The sequence below is a fragment of the Lygodium microphyllum genome, chromosome 4 (genome assembly GCF_053477565.2).
Source record: "Lygodium microphyllum isolate KBCC chromosome 4, Lygodium_microphyllum_v1.1.10, whole genome shotgun sequence".
Lineage (NCBI taxonomy): Eukaryota > Viridiplantae > Streptophyta > Polypodiopsida > Schizaeales > Lygodiaceae > Lygodium > Lygodium microphyllum.
In genome coordinates this window covers 71,462,080-71,475,306 of record NC_141138.1, presented here as the reverse complement: position 1 = coordinate 71,475,306, position 13,227 = coordinate 71,462,080, and positions in this window count along the sequence as shown.

The following is a 13,227-nucleotide window of genomic DNA, read 5'->3' as shown; positions in this document are numbered from 1 at the left end:
GAGATCAAGGGAGTGTGAGGGAGAGAGGGAGTGAGTGTGTGAGAGTGAGGGATCATGGAGAAGAAGCTCCCCATCTTCTTTCTTCATCTTTCCTTCCCTTCTTCTCTTCTCTCGTCTCGCGCGGCTATGGAGGATGGAGCTTGACAGAGAGGGCTAGAGGTTGCTTGAACTTGCCACAAGGATCGTGGAGCTACCAAAGTGTGAGAGAGAGGAGGGAACTCGATCGAGCATCAAGGTAAGCTCACTACACCCGCAAGGTAGGCATTGTGCGTCAGCTATGTGAGAGGTAGCCATGGCCGCTCGGCTTGAAACGCTTGATCAATAAGCGGTCCGTAGATCTCGGGGTAGAGCTTTGTAGCTCCCCTACATTTTGGTTCCATTTTCGGGACCGACGCAATTGAGCCTTGAGCGCCACGCACATCAGATCGAGCATGGCAGTAGGGTTTGCAGCCTGAACCGGTGCTCGAGATAGTTAGGAGGATTAGGAGGTTTTAATCCCTGGAGCAAGTAAGTATTTTGATTTGTTGCTGAATGTTAGAGTAGGAACATCTATCTTTATTTTTGTTTCTGATTTCTGTTGCAATAGGTTAAGGGTAAGATAGGAAAAAGAAGGGAATAGAAGGGTTCTGCTGCTACTGGAGACAGGGAAGTTGGAGCGTAGATTCAGACATCTAGCTGGTGGAATGTATGAGATTAGTCTCTGAGTCTACAATAGACTGAGGGAGGTAATAAGGGTCCCAGGAGACCAGGGTACCCACATTTGACACCCTGTCTTTTGAGAAGACAGTGAGCCTAAGAGCCCGAGAGAGAGCAAAAGAGGGAGAGAGCTACGGGAGATCGTGAAGTGCTAACCGATCGAGCGCCCCATCACTTCGAGGTATGCTAGACATTTCCCTCTGTTGCTCGCATTGATTTGGAAATGGTGGCACGATTTGATAGAGTAGGCATTGACCTAAAGGTGCCGTGAGCAACTTGCAAGACGTCGGACCAGTCTGTCCGATTCCCAAAATCGGACTGCCCGATTTCGAGAGTCAAACAATCCAACTCCCATAATCGGACTAGTTGAAAATTGGACCAGTTGAATCCGACTTTTATAATCGGACCAGCCTACCAAGTCAAGCCACGTGTCCTAGTCCCGGACTTGAGCCACTCGACCCATTGCAGTGGTCAGACCATCCCCATCCGACTAAAGGAAGTCGGACTTGAGTAAGACTGGACCAACCCGTTCAATTCCTAGAATCGAACCAGACCGTCCGATTCCTAGAATTGGACCAGAGCACCAGAGCTTGAATAGAATGTGGTTCACCTAGGCCACAGTCCTGGGTACCCTGGTCACGTCTCTGATCCCCCAAGGAACCCAGTTTAGTCTTGGAAGTTGGAGACCATACTGGAATTGGGCGTGACATTCGGCGACCAGCCAAAACTAACCAACCCTGAAGCAGAATAGGGAATGCAGCAGGGTCTTTCTGTAAGACTTTAGATTGGCCAGGACCCGCACCTAGAGCCACATCAGGCTACAAACATGGGCAGTAGGGTGGATTTTGCATCAGGCACTTAGTGCATCCTCACCTCACCTTCTGATTTCATCACCTAGGGTGCACTACGAGCAAGGAAAAAGCCTACTTCCACATTGAGCACCAGAAAGCACGAAGCACAAGTTGTGGATAAGATTAACGATGGTTTCTAGTAACAAGGAGCTTAGCAGGAAACATAATAATATCAAGGAACCCACTACTAGGAGAGGATCCCAAAGCATAGATGGCTACTAGGGAACCCCATCTGTAGGGCCCTAAGAGGACACGAAGATCCGGAGGACCACAACATAGAGAAGCGGACGCTGCCAGAGTTACTCAAGTTGATCGACGACCTAGTGAAACGGGAAGTGGAAGCAATGTTAGGATCCCAAAGTGGACAAGGAGAGGACCGACTGGACTTGGGAGAATTCCTAGTCATGGTGCAGGAGTTAGTCAACGAGTATGACATGCTAGCCAAGACGGTAGTTCAGGGTAGGCCAGTAGAGGAAGTGGTAGTGACCCTAGAAGAGAAACGAAAGGCGATTAGAAGGGCGCTAGAGAGCATGATCACCTATAACCACGAGCAAAAGACTAGGAAACTCCAACAAGACGTGGATATGTATGAGGCCCGGCATGTGCTAGCCCTGGCTGGAGTAGCAAAGGCAGGACCAAATGCAAAGAGAGAGCGGGCAGTGAAGGCTGACTTGTCATTAAGTGAACTTGTAGCCAAGCGGCTCATGAACAACACGTCCACTGAGCAGGGCGCGGCAGCCTTAGCCATAGCCTTACTCTCATGATTAGGGGTCACACAAGTGGCAAAGGAGCAATCTAGGATCCCTATAGTGACAAAACAACTGGACAAGTATGAACCTAGCAACGAACCATATAGCTTTGTGGAGTAGTTTGAACAGGTTTGTGAAGCAAATTGCCTCACAGACCCTGCACAATGCTCCCAAGCTTTTGGGCTGTGTTTAGGTGATAAGGGGAGGGTGTGGTACACTAGCCTGGATGCAGCCCAACGCGAGAACTTTGCCCATCTTAAAGACCACTTTATCAAGAGGTTCTCTAAGGCAGGATACTCAGACGACCTCATCGTCCGCTTGATGAATGTAGTCAGAGGGAAAAGGAGGACGTAAGAGACTACATCACACATGTACGTAGCCTCTTCAAGAGGATCCCGTCCAATGAGTGACCTAATGAAAAGGCTGTGTCTACAGTGTTCATAAATGGAATCTGTAGCGAGGAACTCTACAAGGCCTTGTCTAGTAACTCCACCCTACACAGAGATGTACTGGCTAGGGTTTTTGGTGAAGCAATAAGGGTGGATGACCAGCTTAGAGAGCTAAGCATGAGGAATGCCAGTCGGGACGGTACAGGCTAGAGGACTTCAGAGTGGTCAATGACGTCGGGTGAGAGAAAGAGCTCTAGCGCACGGGATAAGGAAAAGGGAGTCGACCAAGGCCAGGACCTGGCTGAGGTGAGGATGGAGCTTGCACGTTTGCAAGAACAAATAAGAAAGCCTACGCGAGCTCACGTGCAGTGTATACATTGTGGTGGAAACCACCTTCCATCCGAGTGTCAAGATCCTAGATCTAGGCCGTGTTCGAACTGCGGTAGGTTCAGACATGACGCATTGCAGTGCAGATTGCCTAGGAGGTTTCCATATGCATAGCAATACAACCCTCCTTACCTAGACAATAGGACATCTAACTTCCTTGGTAGGGGAGCCCAGCTGGCACTTCCAGCACCAAACGACATGAGACCAGCCATCCTTAGGGTAGAGATGAACCCAACATGCATACCCAGACCACCAAGACCCTACGTGACCCAACCACCGAGTGACGCTCCTGTTCACTATGTGGAGGAACCTAGTGAAGAAGAGAGCTACATAAACCCATACATCTCCTATGACGAGGAAGGCAATCCAATCCTAATTTAGAGGACCAAGTCAGGACCTAATCTCATGTTGGACCTACGGTCATCCAAGCCATATCTCATCACGCTACCCAGAAAGGGAACAGGCAAACTAGGACAAGGCTCACCTTCGATGCGCCAAATGTGAGATCACACACCTATTTCCTGACTGCCCTAGGCGTAAACCATCAGTCAGTCTGGCCAACTTACCCTCAGTGCCCTTAGGGCCATTTAGGGTAGAGACCTTTGGCGGGGAGGACACACCCATCCCGCTGCATGTCATGACGCGAGCACAAACAAGACGAACATGCATCTCACTGCCTGGGCCAAGTAACCTGGACGCAGCCTCGCTGGGAAAGAAAAGCCAAAGGAGGAGGAGAAAGAGAGCAGACGCAAGGATCACTCTTAATACTAAGGAAGCTACAACCTTAGTGACGGGAAAGGGGGTCACAGATGCCAAGGCAGATACCTCCGCCCCCAAGATGACGGAACTAGGCAGTGCCAAGGTGGGGGAATACCCTCATCCCAGGCGGCAACTCGAGGCTATCGCCAAGGTAAAGGAGTGGGTCAAGGATGCCCAAGAACACCTTAAGGATGCAGAACCCATATTGGAGAATCTGATGGAGGACCTTTCTAGTGCAAGCACACCCGATTCGCCATTGTGACCTCAATCGAGAAATGCGCTAACACCATGAGAGATGCCACAAAAGCAAGACCAGGGAGAAGCTTGTCAACAAGCTAGCCACGACATGTGGCCGAAGAGTGGTAACCAAGGAGGAAGCCAACTACCCAGCAACCTCCTCACCACCTTAGTGACCACCCCAGTGACCGTGAGTTTGGGAGATCTGCTGCGGCAACACCCTCCACTGTGGCAAGAATTGAGGCACTGGGTGGAGGGAAAGGGGGAGCATGCTGCCACTGACTTGCATGAGCAGGACGCAGTCACGCAAATTCCAAGCCTAACGCTGCACTTAGCTCCAAGGTCACTGCACATCAATGCTTTCTGGGAAGGCACAAAGATGCATGCAGTCCTACCTGTTTTAGCCTTGGGGGATGCAACACGGAAGGGAATTGTGGACACCGGCACCGGGGTCAGTGTCTTGAGCTACGCAGTTCTACAGGCCTGGGGAAACCCACCCATGGAAGTGGCTAGGTTCAATGTTACATTGGCCAATGGAATGAAGGTCAGACCATTCGTGGTCTTACAAAACTGGCCTGTGAAGATTGCAGGAGTGTAGTTTTCTGTAAATTTCATTGTCATGAAGGGGGTGGACTACGACATACTGCTAAGCCGGCCATGGATGAGGAATGCACGAGTGGTTGAAGACTGGGGAAGCAACCTCATATTCTTGGGGAATAGGACGGAAGCGGTAAGGGTTGAGATGGACACATGGAAGACTATCCTAGCCAATCTCGATGTTATCTGGACCATGCTAAAAGGAGATGCCCAGGCGCGCAAGCCTTATGGGATGCTGACCAAGTACATTCCCTGCCCTGAGGATGAGAGGGATTGGATGCATGTCTTGGCAACCATTGACCTGCCATTCTTAGATAAGGAAGTGTTGTATGAGCAAGTGGCTAAGTCACTAAGCATGCTAGCAGAGGAGCCCATTGTGCCACTCTGCATGATGGCAGGGAGCTCGCGGGATCGAGGGAGACCGGACTCATTCCACACCCCCATTAACAAGCTCGAGCTTTAGGGAATTGTAGGGTACCTAACCACTAAACTGAAAGGCAACAAAGCGGCTAATCTAAAACCCCTAAGTGATCTATTGGCTTGGCTTGAATGGGAATGGACCAAAGTGCACGATCTCAACCTATCATACAATTAGGCTTTAATCACCGACGAAGAGGAGATTGGAGAGGAAAACCTAGGGGATGATGAGGAGTCAGAGGGGCAAGATTCTGGTGATGAGGAGTACGAGCACTATTGCTCTGAGACAGATGAGAGTGAGGAAGGATTTAACACGATAGATTATGACACTAAAGGGAGAGCAATAGAACAGATCGAGGCAAACTCTAGGTCGAAACGGGAAAGGGCAGGCAGGAATGGAAAAGGAGTTGTGTGGATGGAATGCGATAGGACCTGGCTGGAGCAGGTTGGAGCTATGGATTATGAGCAGGCAAGGGTGGCACAATCACTGATAGTCCTAATGCTGAAGACGGATTCACCTATTGAACTACGACCCCCAGGCAAAACCCCTTCCTCAAGCGAGGGGTGTGAGTTTAATTCGGAGTTTGAAGTCAGTACAGAGAGTGATCCCGAAATGCCCCAACCCTCTAAGGTCAGATGCACTAAAGGGGACTTGCCAGTCCACTTAAGGCGCAGGAGGATCAAGGAGGGAGCCAGGAAGCAAACTAGAGACTCAGAAGGAGAGAGGCAAAAGAAACCACATGACCTCCCCAAAGGCTTCACGAAGTTTAAGAAGGGTGATAGAGTGGTGGTTTTGCTAGGAGCAAAGAGACAAGGGCAAGCCATGGAACCAATTGAGGGACCCGCTAGGGTCAAGGAAGTCGACCTGGCAGGGGAAGGTGGAGCCCCGAGAGGAACACCAAGGAAAAGGGAATTCTCTTGCAAGAAAATCTATCTTGTAACATCAACAAGCTTGTTTATCATGTTTCATATGATTCCAATGAAGAAAAGAACACCAGGCACAACAAATCTTCATGCAGCATCATGTAAATCTCCCACGGTTTTTAATAGAATCAACCATATTCTTCAACATCCTCATAGAATCCATCAATAGAACAAAGAAAGCAAAGAAGTACACCATCTTTGAATGAAAATACATCACATAGTATTCATCTTCAATATCTTCATAGTCTTCTCTCTCAATCTCTCATATACAATCACTCTGTTTTAGTAGAATTGGCTATCTCTAACTCTCTCTCACTCACTCCATCAATAATACATCATATCCTCACTACAATCTCTCAAAATTACACTCAATAATCACTCTTAGGTCGTGGATACCCCTCCCAAGAGGTATGTCTGATATGAAGGGTCACCAGAGCCACTACAGTGTCTCTTCACAGCTCACTACTGTCACTTCACTCTAGTCTTCTCTTGAGTCTTCAGTAACTACTTCTTCCACTTCCTTCAGCTCTTTTGCACTTGTATTCACCTCTTTCCAAGGCTAGAAAACTTTCCCCAAAGTCACACATACATTCCACAGAACACTTACAGAAGCATACAGAACAGTCTACAGAACAGTACCAGAACAGAGACAGTACAGAACAGAACAGAGACAGAACAGAAGCAGAACAGAAACAGAACAGAAGCAGAAGCTCTACAGAAGACCTACAGAAGGTTACAGAAGGTCATCCAAACCACATAACTCACTCTCAAACCATTTCAAACTCTCACAAACCATTCACTAAGCTTTCACAATATCTCATTCTTCATCAATCAATACTCCATCCCTCCTTACAGAAGACAATCAGAACAAAACAGACCAAAACAGAACAAAACAGAAGGTATACAGAACCAATCAGAACCTATCAGAACATCACAGAACCATCAACAAACATCATGAACTTCCAAAACACAATCAATATCATCCAAAACATTCTCAAACCACTTCTAAATCAATCAATCATCCCATAAAATCAATCATTCAGCTTTCAAAAACAACAAAAATCAGCCAAAAAACAAGTCATTTCAACACTCAACATATCCCCACACTTAATAAGGAAGCGTCCTCGCGACCCAGGAAAAAGGGAATACAAGTTCATTGAAAAGCTTCACTGTGATCTTCAATATCTTCTTACAAAGAATCCATCCACCACGACCCCAACTTATAACCTGTTTCTGATATATAAAAATACAAAGAAAGGAAAACTCTTTTGAAATTAACACCTCTTATCAAACTAAAAATCACAACAAATTTGTAAAGGATATAAAAGTTTGCTTCTTCTTCTTCTGCATCAGCTTCAACTTTCCAACCACGACCCCAACTCTACAAATCTCCAAAACATAGCTCATACACAAAATCCAAAAGGAAACCACCACGTTCGTTTGACATACATGAACTCACAACACAAACACTAATACACAACACAACCATCTGAATGACTTCCTCAAAAAGAAGAGTTTGGCATTAAAAAAAACTTCCACCATACATTGGAAAGGTATCAATGAAGATGATCCCTCTTAAAAGATTGATGTTGTCGGAATCGATCCATAGATAAGGATTCATCTACAAAGTTTTTAGGAGGATTTTGGAAAAATTGGAGACAGCACATCCTTTCCAATAGGACCAGGTATCTGCTAGGCAAACAGAGGGCATGAAAATACAGTATCTCTAGCTGTTGGGAATCAATGCTAACATTGACATTCATGCACAACTTTGGAATAGGCTTTGAATCAGTATGAGAGTGCCTATGCATATATGCCAGGTACCAAGCAAAGTGAGCAGTTAATCTCACTGAGGGATCTGCAGACTGTGAATATTGTTGGGCAAAATGAACATAGTTTTGATAAGCTTGACTTGAAACTGTCCATTCCCCTGGAATTACTGGCCAATTAATCTGTGGTCCTGTAAGGCAATCATCCGAACTCCATCCCCTTCTTCTGGAAATCTGAGTATCAAAACCGGCACAGTCACTAACCAACTGAGGTGGTTGAGATATGGAAGTGTTAGGAGAGGGTAATGGAATAAGGGAAAGTGGATGTAGGGAAGGATAGGAAAAATCATAAAAGGAAGAAAAGGTGAAAGAAGGAGTGGCAGAAATTTGGAAGGAATCACTAAGGAAAGGTGTTAATTGATAAATAGGAAATGTAGAGGGAACATTTATGAGGGGTGAAGGACAGGGTGGAGAAGGGGAAAATACCCTATCCTCAATAAAGGAACAGTAAGTGAAAATAGGAATTTGAGGGAAATTGGAAGGTTGGAAAAGAAGTGGTAAAATTACTGTGGAATTAGTTTGACAAAGGGAAAAATATATAGTATAACGGTGAGCCAATTGGTGGTAATAAAGGAGGGTAGGAACAGAAGGTCCTAAAAGAGATCGTCGATGATAGGCATCAAAGAAGCTAGCATCAAATGGATTATGTTTGGAAAGATAGGTTAAGAGATCCATCCTCAGTTGATTAGTACTCTGTACAAAGGTAGGAGCTGTGTTTTGTCTTTGATTGAGGACCACTGAATCAATCATGGGATGCCACGAATTATCATGACAATCAGCTACTTTGGAGGAATAACTTTGAAACATATCAGCTATGCACAACTCCAAATGATTGACATATAGAACAGCCTGTAAGACCACATCCCCCACATACCATGCCATATCTACCTCATCTGGAATTAACAAATCTCCTTGGAGATACATGTATGACATCAGCATGGTGTCTGGCGTGACAAAATCTTCAAAGAGCATTCTAACTACCTCTGTCAACAACTCAGCAGACCAAGCCCCACTCCAGCCATCCTCTGGAAAAGGTAAATCCATCGTGGAAAGCTTCATATAGAAGACCAACTTCTGCAAGTGGTAGTGGACAAAGAAAGAATGGTCTGGTAAGACAAAGTCCTGAAATTGCTCAAAGGTAGACCATAACAAGTCCATTCTGGACTGCAATCTTTCCACTTTGTCTTGGAATAGAGGGCACAAAGTAGCCTGTCTCTGTAGGGCAGCCAAATCCTGCTGTGAAAGAGAAGGAATTAATGAAACAGGAGGGCTTGGAGGAACAGAGCGGGACTTTGCAAGCTGATCTTGCAACTGCTGGATTTGGGAGGCTTGGTTGGCCACTGTGTCATTAGCCATCTGTAAAGCTGAAAGCTTGTCATCTAAAAGAACTTGGAATTCTTTCGCTTCGCTGGACATCCTCTCCTTCTCTGCTGAAAGGCTAGTAACCTGTGACTGAGCCTCGAATAACTGGGTCTTCAATGAAGAAATCTCATCGCTTTGGATGGCAACCAGTTGGGTTTGCTGTTCCATTTGCTTAAATAGATCTGCTAGGGTATCCTTAGCAGAAGCTAACTTAGATGTTGCCTTATGCAACTGGTCTTTGGACTGCATGAGCTCCTCATAGAAAGATGCGTACAGCTGCTGAACACAGGCTGTCACTGACAACTCAATGGAACTTTGAATATCCTTGCAGAGGAAAGGAATGGCATCTCCTGAAACGAGACTGTTTAGGGAGGGAACTGAGATCTCCAAGGATCCTTCTCTATGTGCCCGAAACAGATTATTGCAAGTGAGATACCCAGGGAGTTCACTGCCAGAAGTAGCAGGGATAGGCACTGAGGGAAGTACAGCAGGGGCTTTATCCGCTACCCTCTTCAAGCGTTTGCGCTGTATGACCAGGGGAGGCGGAGAATCATCATCCTCAATGTCAATAGGTGTTGACTCTTCTGAAGATGGAGGAGGAGGTACTGGATCTGATGGAGGAGGTGGAGGCACAGTCTTCTGTAAACCCGAATAGGTCAAGAAGGCAGACAAATATGATCCATAGATAACATTGGTAACATTACCCCTCGTGACTTTAACAAAATGCTGATCCATCTTAGTAAGGAGGTATGTGCTCCAATCAATGGCAACTCCTTTTAGCACCATCCTGGAAGCTGTGAAAAGCTCTTTGGACAAATAGTGGGATGGTGTTTTGGCAGGCATGAACCTGTCCTGAAGGAACTGACACATCGTCTTCCATACGGGATCAGTAATCATAGAAAACGAAACTCCTGAAGAGTTTATCACTTTCTTAACATCAAGGACTTCCCTTGTCTGCTTCTGCAACAGTTTGAGAATCTCTTCATTAGAGAAGAGCTGACGAGTGGTCACAAAAGGTTCTCCTTTGAAGGGTAAAGACAGAGCCTTTCCTAAGCCTCGAGACGTCAATGTCATAGACATGCCTTGAACTACTCCTGTCTTCTTGCTATAAGAGGCCAGGAACTCATCACATACGGACGGATCCTCTGGAAGTAATGGAAAAGGAGTGGCCACAAAAGCAGCAAGTCCTGCCTTCGTGAGGGGCTCAAAAGTAAGTAGGGACGAGTAATCCCTACTAACTAGTGGGACGTACTGGATAGGGGGAGGAGCATGAGAAGGCGCCATTCAGATGGCTACACACACACCACAAACACAGACAATCAAGGTGAATGCCTGCAAACCAACAGACAAAAACCAAGGATAAGAGAATTACCAAATAAAACGTGACACGACCTACTAACCCCAAGCAAACCACATCCTAGAAAAAATTTGACATGACCTTGAGACAAATGCGACCGAAAGCTTCATGCGATGCATCAGACAAACACCCTGAACCCCGTATCAGGCAATAAAAGAAAAAAAAAACTGCATACCGTACCCGTAACCGTAACTAAGACAGGAAACCAAAACCATACCATATCCGACACATATCAATACGATATCTGTGATAAAACCAAGACGGGACCATGGAAAATAACACAATGACTGCGTATACCCATCCCACGAAACGCTTCATTAAAAAGGGGATTAAGTGTAGTGAGGGGGGATTTAATTTAATGAAGAGTTGATTTTAATCAATTATTAAAAATGGGTGAATTTTTATTAGGTGATAAACCTTAATAAGAAAACGGCGGTTCCTTATTATAAATTTATTTACCAATTATTAGGTTAAACGGTGCAGTTATTCGATTCCCGGACTTCGATTCCCGACTGGGTCTCTAAATGCAATTCATTGATTGTAATTTAAGGTGATGTGGAGCGCTTTTTTGCCAGCGCGTGCTCATGTGACGGCTGGTTAATTTTAATTAAAATTTAAAAGTGCCTCTTTAGCGCCCGTAGCGCGTGCTAAGTGAACGGCTGGTTAATTTTAATTAAAAAAAATGTGTGTTTAGCGCGAATGCGCGTGGAAACTGTGGGTGAATTAAAGAATTTATTTTAACAATTAATTTGTGATTAAGGGGGAAAATAAATAAATAAATAAATAACATAAAATAAATACCTGGAAGGGTGTGTATGTAATGCAGGAATGCGCACGGAAGAATTCCCGTAAAGGAAAAGCAAAAAGCACTGATGAAACAACAATGAGAACACCTTAACAAATGTGTTAATATGTTGGTTTGTTATTTTTATTTATTTTATTTTATTTTGAGTTGTGATTTTTTTATGGTGGAATAAATGGAAAATGAGCAAGGGAGGTGAGGGGAATTTTTTTAGAATGTTTTTAGAATTTTTTACAATTTTTTACAATTTTAAAAATGATTTTTCTATATTTTTTTGGCAATTTAGGGATAAATTTAGGAAATATGGATTTTTCAGAAATTATAGGGAAGGCAATTCCTAGCAGACAAAGTTCCAAAAATTGGCAAAAGGCACAAGGAATTTTAGAAATTTTTCTGAAATTTTTTTAAAGGGAAAAATTAATGTAGTGATTAATTAAGTCACATTAGTCACATTAGTCAATTAAGTCTTAAGTCAATTAAGTCAGGTTAGGAGGAATAAGTCAGGTTAGTCTACCTAAGGCTAGTCTGGTAAGTCGACCTAAGTCGAGTCTGGTTAGTTAAGGTTGATTAGGTAAGTTCTAACTAACCTAGTCAGGTTAGTTAAGTTTGATTAGGTTAGGGCTAACTAACCTAGTCTGGTTAGTTAAGTTTGATTAGGTTAGTGTTAACTATTAATCTAACTTAGGTTAGTTGATTAATTAAACTAAGGAAGGTTAGAATCTAACCTTAGGTGGGGGTGGTGGAGGAGAAGAGAGGAGGGAGTGGTGGACGATGGAGGTCGGCGGCAGTGGCGGCGTTCGAAGGCGAGGAGGCGCGGGCGCTGCGAGGTGGAGAGGGGGCGACCGTGGCGGCAAGGGCTGGCGAACGCGGTGCTGGAAGGCGGCGACGGGGGTACTTGTGGCGTTCGAAGAGGGGGCGACCGTGGCGGCCGCAGGCGTGGAGGAAGGAGGGGAGGATGAAGAAGAGAAGGGAAAGGAGAGGAGGATGAGAGAGGAGAAGGAAGGGAGGAGGAGGTCGTGAAGGGGGGAGGAGAAGGAGGAGAGGGCGCAGGGAGAGGAGGGCACTGTGAGGGAGAAGGAGAGTGGAGGGAGGAAAGGGCGCTGTGGAGGCGAGGGTGGAGGAGAGGAGAAAGAAGGAAGGGAGAGGGAGGGAGAAGGAAGAGGGAGAAGAGGAGAGGGAGGTGGAGATGGAGGGAGAAGAGGGAGGAGGGAGAGTACGCACAGAGAGAGAGAGAGAGAAGAGAGTGGGGGAAGACGGTTGGGGGGAAGGGACGGGCAGTTGGGGGGAAGGGTGGGGGGGGCCCATGGGGGGGGGGGCCACGGGGTGGGCAAGTGGGTGGTGGGCAGGGGCAATGGGCGGGTGGGGGCCCATGGGGGGTGGGTAGTGGAAATAGGGGTGGGCAAGGGCAATGGGTGGGGGGAAGGGTGGATGGGCGGGGTCTAAAAGGGGGCGTATCCCCGTCCCGCGCACGTGCGCGGGGTGGGGTAAAAAAATTTGCCGTGACGGGATTAAAATGATGCGGAGAAGACGGTACGGGTTACGCGGACACGACTGGGGCACGTGGAGATTCGTAAAATCGAAAAAGGGCTCGTTCACGCGCAAAACGAGCGCGAGAAAAAACGGAAAAATAAAGAAAAATTAATAACTCCCAATCCGGATGTCAAACCGAAATATCGTAAAAAATGAAAAGTGGGCAGGACGACAGGGGAAAAACATGGAAAACACGGGACGGGGGTTCCGGGAGGGATAAAGGGCGGTCACGTGCAAAAAACACAGAAAACGAACCAAAAACTCAATTTAAAAATTAATATCGAAAGATCCGTGCATCGGAATGAGGTGCAGAAAAAAGAAAAACTGTGCAAAAAGATGTG